The sequence below is a fragment of the Calliopsis andreniformis genome, unplaced genomic scaffold (genome assembly GCF_051401765.1).
Source record: "Calliopsis andreniformis isolate RMS-2024a unplaced genomic scaffold, iyCalAndr_principal scaffold0289, whole genome shotgun sequence".
Taxonomy (NCBI): Eukaryota; Metazoa; Arthropoda; class Insecta; order Hymenoptera; family Andrenidae; genus Calliopsis; species Calliopsis andreniformis.
In genome coordinates, this window is record NW_027480698.1 from 295,554 (window position 1) to 302,295 (window position 6,742).

Here is a 6,742-nt window from a genome sequence, read left to right on the forward strand (position 1 = left end):
TATGGCTATGGCTATGGCTGCTATGGCTGCTATGGCTATGGCTATTGCTGCTATGGTTACTGCTATGGCTATAGCTATGGCTGCTGTGGCTATCGCTATGGCTGCTAGGGCTGCTATGGCTATGACTATTGCTGCTATGGCTATGGCTATGGCTATGACTATGGCTGCTATGGCTATGGCTATCTCTGCTATGTCTGTGGCTGGTATAGCAATGCCTATGGCTGCTACGGCTATGGCTATAACTGCTATGGCTATGGCATTGGCTGCTGTGGCTGTGGGTATGTCTATGGCTGCTATGGCTGTGACTATGGCTTTGGCTGCAATGGATATAGCTGCGGCTGCTATGGCTATGGCTATGGCTACGGCTGCTATGGCTATGGCTATGGCTGCAATGTCCATGGCAATGGCTGCTATGTCTATGGCTGGTATAGCTATGCCTATGGCTGCTACGCCTATGGCTATAACTGCTATGGCTGTGGCATTGGCTGCTGTGGCTATGGCTATGGCTATGTCTGCTCTGGCTATGGCGAATAGCTGCTATGACTATGGTTACGGCTATGGCTGATATGGCTATGGCTATGGCTGCTATGGCTATGGCTAGGCTGTTATGGCTATCGCTATGCGTGCTATTGTTGTGGCTATGGCTTCTATGGCTATGCCTATGGCTGCTATGGCTGTGGCTATTGCTGCTATGGATGTAGCTATGGCTGCTATGGCTATGGCTATGGCTATGGCTATGGCTGATATGGCTGTGGCTATGGCTATGGCTGCTGTGGCTATGGCATTGGCTATGGCTCGTATGGCTATGGCTATGGCTGCTATGGCTATGCCTATGGCTGCCATGGCAATGGCTGCTATAGATATGGCTATGGCTGCTAATGCTATGGCTATGGCTATGGCTCCTATGGATATGGCTATGGCTGCTATGGTTGTGGCTATGGCTGCTATGGCTATGGCTATGGATGCTATGGCTATGGCTAGGGCTGCTATGACTATGGCTGTTATAGCTATGGCTATGGCTGCTATGGCTATGGCTATGGATGCTATGGCAATGGCTATGGATGCTTTGGCTATGGCTACGGCTGATATGGCTATAGCTATGGCTGCTATGGCTATGGCTATGGCTGCTATGGCTGCTATGGCTATTGCTATTGCTGCTATGGCTATGGCTATGTCTATAGCTATGGCTATGGCTGCGATGGCTACGGCTACGGCTGCTATGGCTATGGCTATGGCTATGGCGATGGCTGCGATGGCTACGGCTATGGCTGCTATGGCAATGGCTATGGATGCTTTGGCTATGGCTATGGATGCTTTGGCTATGGCTATGGCTGATATGGCTATAGCTATGGCTGCTATGGCTATGGCTATGGCTGCTATGGCTATGGCTATGGTTGCTATGGCTATTGCAGCTATAGCTATGGCTATGGCTGATATGGCTATGGCTATGACTCCTATGGCTATGGCTATGGCGATGACTGCTATGGCTATGGCTATGACTCCTATGGCTATGGCTATGGCGATGACTGCTATGGCTATGGCTATGACTCCTATGGCTATGGCTATGGCAATGACTGCTATGGCTATGGCTATGGCTGCAATGGCTATGGCTGCGGCTGCTATGGCTATCGCTATGCGTGATATTGCTATGGCTATGACTGCTATGGCTATTGCTATGCGTGCTATTGCTATGGCTATGGCTGCTATGGCTTTGGCTATGGCTGCTATGGCTGCTATGGCTATGGCTGTTGCTGCTATGGCTATGGCTATGGCTATGGCTATGGCTATGGCTATGGCTGATATGGCTATGGCTATGGCTGCTATAGCTATGGCTACGGCTGCTATGGCTGTCGCTATGCGTACTATGGCTATGGCTATGGCTGCTATGGCTATGGCTATGGCTGCTATGGCTGCTATGGCTATGGCTGTTGCTGCTATGGCTATGGATATGGATATGGCTATGGCTATTGCTATGGCTGCGGTGGCTACGGGTACGGCTGCTATGGCTATCGCTATGTCTGCTATGGCTATGGCTATGGCTGCTATGGCTGCTATGGCTATGGCTGTTGCTGCTATGGCTATCGATATGCGTGCTATTGCTATGGCTATGGCTCCTATGGCTATGCCTATGGCTGCTATGGCTGTGGATATTGCTGCTATGGATATAGCTATGGCTGCTATGGCTATGGCTATGGCTATGGCTGCTATGGCTATGGCTATGGCTGCTATGTCTATGGCTATGGCCATGGCTGCTATGGCTGCTATGGCTATGGCTGTTGCTGCTATGGCTATCGCTATGGCTATGGCTATGGCTGCTATGGCTATGGCTATGGCTGCTATGGCTATGTCTACGGCTGCTATGGCTATGTCTGCGGCTGCTGTGGCTAATGCCAAGCGTGCTATTGCTATGGCTATGGCTGCTATGGCTGCTATGGCTATGGCTATTGCTGCTATGGCTATGGCTATGGCTGCTATGTCTATGGCTATGGCTATGGCTGCTATGGCTGCTAAGGCTACGGCTGCTATGGCTATGGCATTGGCTGCTGTGGCTATGACTATGTCTATGGCTGCTATGGCTATGGCTATGGCTGCTATGGCTGCTATGGCTATGGCTATTGCTGCTATGGTTACTGCTATGGCTATAGCTATGGCTGCTGTGGCTATCGCTATGGCTGCTAGGGCTGCTATGGCTATGACTATTGCTGCTATGGCTATGGCTATGGCTATGACTATGGCTGCTATGGCTATGGCTATCTCTGCTATGTCTGTGGCTGGTATAGCAATGCCTATGGCTGCTACGGCTATGGCTATAACTGCTATGGCTATGGCATTGGCTGCTGTGGCTGTGGGTATGTCTATGGCTGCTATGGCTGTGACTATGGCTTTGGCTGCTATGGATATAGCTGCGAATGCTATGGCTATGGCTATGGCTACGGCTGCTATGGCTATGGCTATGGCTGCAATGTCCATGGCAATGGCTGCTATGTCTATGGCTGGTATAGCTATGCCTATGGCTGCTACGCCTATGGCTATAACTGCTATGGCTGTGGCATTGGCTGCTGTGGCTATGGCTATGGCTATGTCTGCTCTGGCTATGGCGAATAGCTGCTATGACTATGGTTACGGCTATGGCTGATATGGCTATGGCTATGGCTGCTATGGCTATGGCTAGGCTGTTATGGCTATCGCTATGCGTGCTATTGTTGTGGCTATGGCTTCTATGGCTATGCCTATGGCTGCTATGGCTGTGGCTATTGCTGCTATGGATGTAGCTATGGCTGCAATAGCTATGGCTATGGCTATGGCTATGGCTGATATGGCTGTGGCTATGGCTATGGCTGCTGTGGCTATGGCATTGGCTATGGCTCGTATGGCTATGGCTATGGCTGCTATGGCTATGCCTATGGCTGCCATGGCAATGGCTGCTATAGCTATGGCTATGGCTGCTAATGCTATGGCTATGGCTATGGCTCCTATGGATATGGCTATGGCTGCTATGGTTGTGGCTATGGCTGCTATGGTTATGGCTATTTCTGCTATGGCTATGGCTATGGCTGCTATGACTATGGCTGTTATAGCTATGGCTATGGCTGCTATGGCTATGGCTATGGATGCTATGGCAATGGCTATGGATGCTTTGGCTATGGCTATGGCTGATATGGCTATAGCTATGGCTGCTATGGCTATGGCTATGGCTGCTATGGCTGCTATGGCTATTGCTATTGCTGCTATGGCTATGGCTATGTCTATAGCTATGGCTATGGCTGCGATGGCTACGGCTACGGCTGCTATGGCTATGGCTATGGCTATGGCGATGGCTGCGATGGCTACGGCTATGGCTGCTATGGCAATGGCTATGGATGCTTTGGCTATGGCTATGGATGCTTTGGCTATGGCTATGGCTGATATGGCTATAGCTATGGCTGCTATGGCTATGGCTATGGCTGCTATGGCTATGGCTTATGGTTGCTATGGCTATGGCTATGGTTGCTATGCCTATTGCAGCTATAGCTATGGCTATGGCTGATATGGCTATGGCTATGACTCCTATGGCTATGGCTATGGCGATGACTGCTATGGCTATGGCTATGACTCCTATGGCTATGGCTATGGCGATGACTGCTATGGCTATGGCTATGACTCCTATGGCTATGGCTATGGCAATGACTACTATGGCTATGGCTATGGCTGCAATGGCTATGGCTGCGGCTGCTATGGCTATCGCTATGCGTGTTATTGCTATGGCTATGGCTGCTATGGCTATTGCTATGCGTGCTATTGCAATGGCTATGGCTGCTATGGCTTTGGCTATGGCTGCTATGGCTGCTATGGCTATGGCTGTTGCTGCTATGGCTATCGCTATGGCTATGGCTATGGCTGCTATGGCTATGGCTATGGCTGCTATGGCTATGTCTACGGCTGCTATGGCTATGTCTGCGGCTGCTGTGGCTAATGCTATGCGTGCTATTGCTATGGCTATGGCTGCTATGGCTGCTATGGCTATGGCTATTGCTGCTATGGCTATGGCTATGGCTGCTATGTCTATGGCTATGGCTATGGCTGCTATGGCTGCTAAGGCTACGGCTGCTATGGCTATGGCATTGGCTGCTGTGGCTATGACTATGTCTATGGCTGCTATGGCTATGGCTATGGCTGCTATGGCTGCTATGGCTATGGCTATTGCTGCTATGGTTACTGCTATGGCTATAGCTATGGCTGCTGTGGCTATCGCTATGGCTGCTAGGGCTGCTATGGCTATGACTATTGCTGCTATGGCTATGGCTATGGCTATGACTATGGCTGCTATGGCTATGGCTATCTCTGCTATGTCTGTGGCTGGTATAGCAATGCCTATGGCTGCTACGGCTATGGCTATAACTGCTATGGCTATGGCATTGGCTGCTGTGGCTGTGGGTATGTCTATGGCTGCTATGGCTGTGACTATGGCTTTGGCTGCTATGGATATAGCTGCGACTGCTATGGCTATGGCTATGGCTACGGCTGCTATGGCTATGGCTATGGCTGCAATGTCCATGGCAATGGCTGCTATGTCTATGGCTGGTATAGCTATGCCTATGGCTGCTACGCCTATGGCTATAACTGCTATGGCTGTGGCATTGGCTGCTGTGGCTATGGCTATGGCTATGTCTGCTCTGGCTATGGCGAATAGCTGCTATGACTATGGTTACGGCTATGGCTGATATGGCTATGGCTATGGCTGCTATGGCTATGGCTAGGCTGTTATGGCTATCGCTATGCGTGCTATTGTTGTGGCTATGGCTTCTATGGCTATGCCTATGGCTGCTATGGCTGTGGCTATTGCTGCTATGGATGTAGCTATGGCTGCAATGGCTATGGCTATGGCTATGGCTATGGCTGATATGGCTGTGGCTATTGCTATGGCTGCTGTGGCTATGGCATTGGCTATGGCTCGTATGGCTATGGCTATGGCTGCTATGGCTATGCCTATGGCTGCCATGGCAATGGCTGCTATAGCTATGGCTATGGCTGCTAATGCTATGGCTATGGCTATGGCTCCTATGGATATGGCTATGGCTGCTATGGTTGTGGCTATGGCTGCTATGGTTATGGCTATTTCTGCTATGGCTATGGCTATGGCTGCTATGACTATGGCTGTTATAGCTATGGCTATGGCTGCTATGGCTATGGCTATGGATGCTATGGCAAAGGCTATGGATGCTTTGGCTATGGCTATGGCTGATATGGCTATAGCTATGGCTGCTATGGCTATGGCTATGGCTGCTATGGCTATGGCTTATGGTTGCTATGGCTATTGCAGCTATAGCTATGGCTATGGCTGATATGGCTATGGCTATGACTCCTATGGCTATGGCTATGGCGATGACTGCTATGGCTATGGCTATGACTCCTATGGCTATGGCTATGGCGATGACTGCTATGGCTATGGCTATGACTCCTATGGCTATGGCTATGGCAATGACTGCTATGGCTATGGCTATGGCTGCTATGGCTATGGCTATGGATGCTATGCCTATGGCTGTGGCTGCTATGGCTATGGCTATGGCTGCTATGGCCATGGCTGTATAGCTATGGCTATGGCTGCTATGGCTATGGCTATGGCTGCTAAGGCTATGGCTATGGCTATGGCTCCTATGGATATGGCTATGGCTGCTACTGCTATGGCTATGGCTATGGCTCCCATGGATATGGCTATGGATGCTATGGCTATGGCTAAGTCTTCTATGGCATTGGCTATGGATCGTATGGCTATGGCTATGGCTGCTATGGCTATGCCTATGGCTGCTATGGCAAAGGCTGCTATAGCTATGGCTATGGCTGCTAATGCTATGGCTATGGCAATGGCTCCTATGGATATGGCTATGGCTGCTATGGTTATGGCTATGGCTGCTATGGCTATGGCTATGGCTATGGCTATGGCTATGGCTGCGATGGCTACGGCTACGGCTGCTATGGCTATGGCTATGTCTGCTATGGCTATGGCTATGACTGCTATGGCTATGGCTACGACTGCTATGGCTATGGCTGCTAATGCTATGGCTATGGCTACGGCTCCCATGGATATGGCTATGGCTGCTATGTCTATGACTATGGCTGCTATGGCTATGGCTGCTATAGCTATGGCTATGGCTGATATGGCTATGGCTATGGCTATGGCTATGGCTATGGCTGCGGTGGCTACGGCTACGGCTGCTATGGCTATCGCTATGTCTGCTATGGCTATGGCTATGGCTGCTATGGC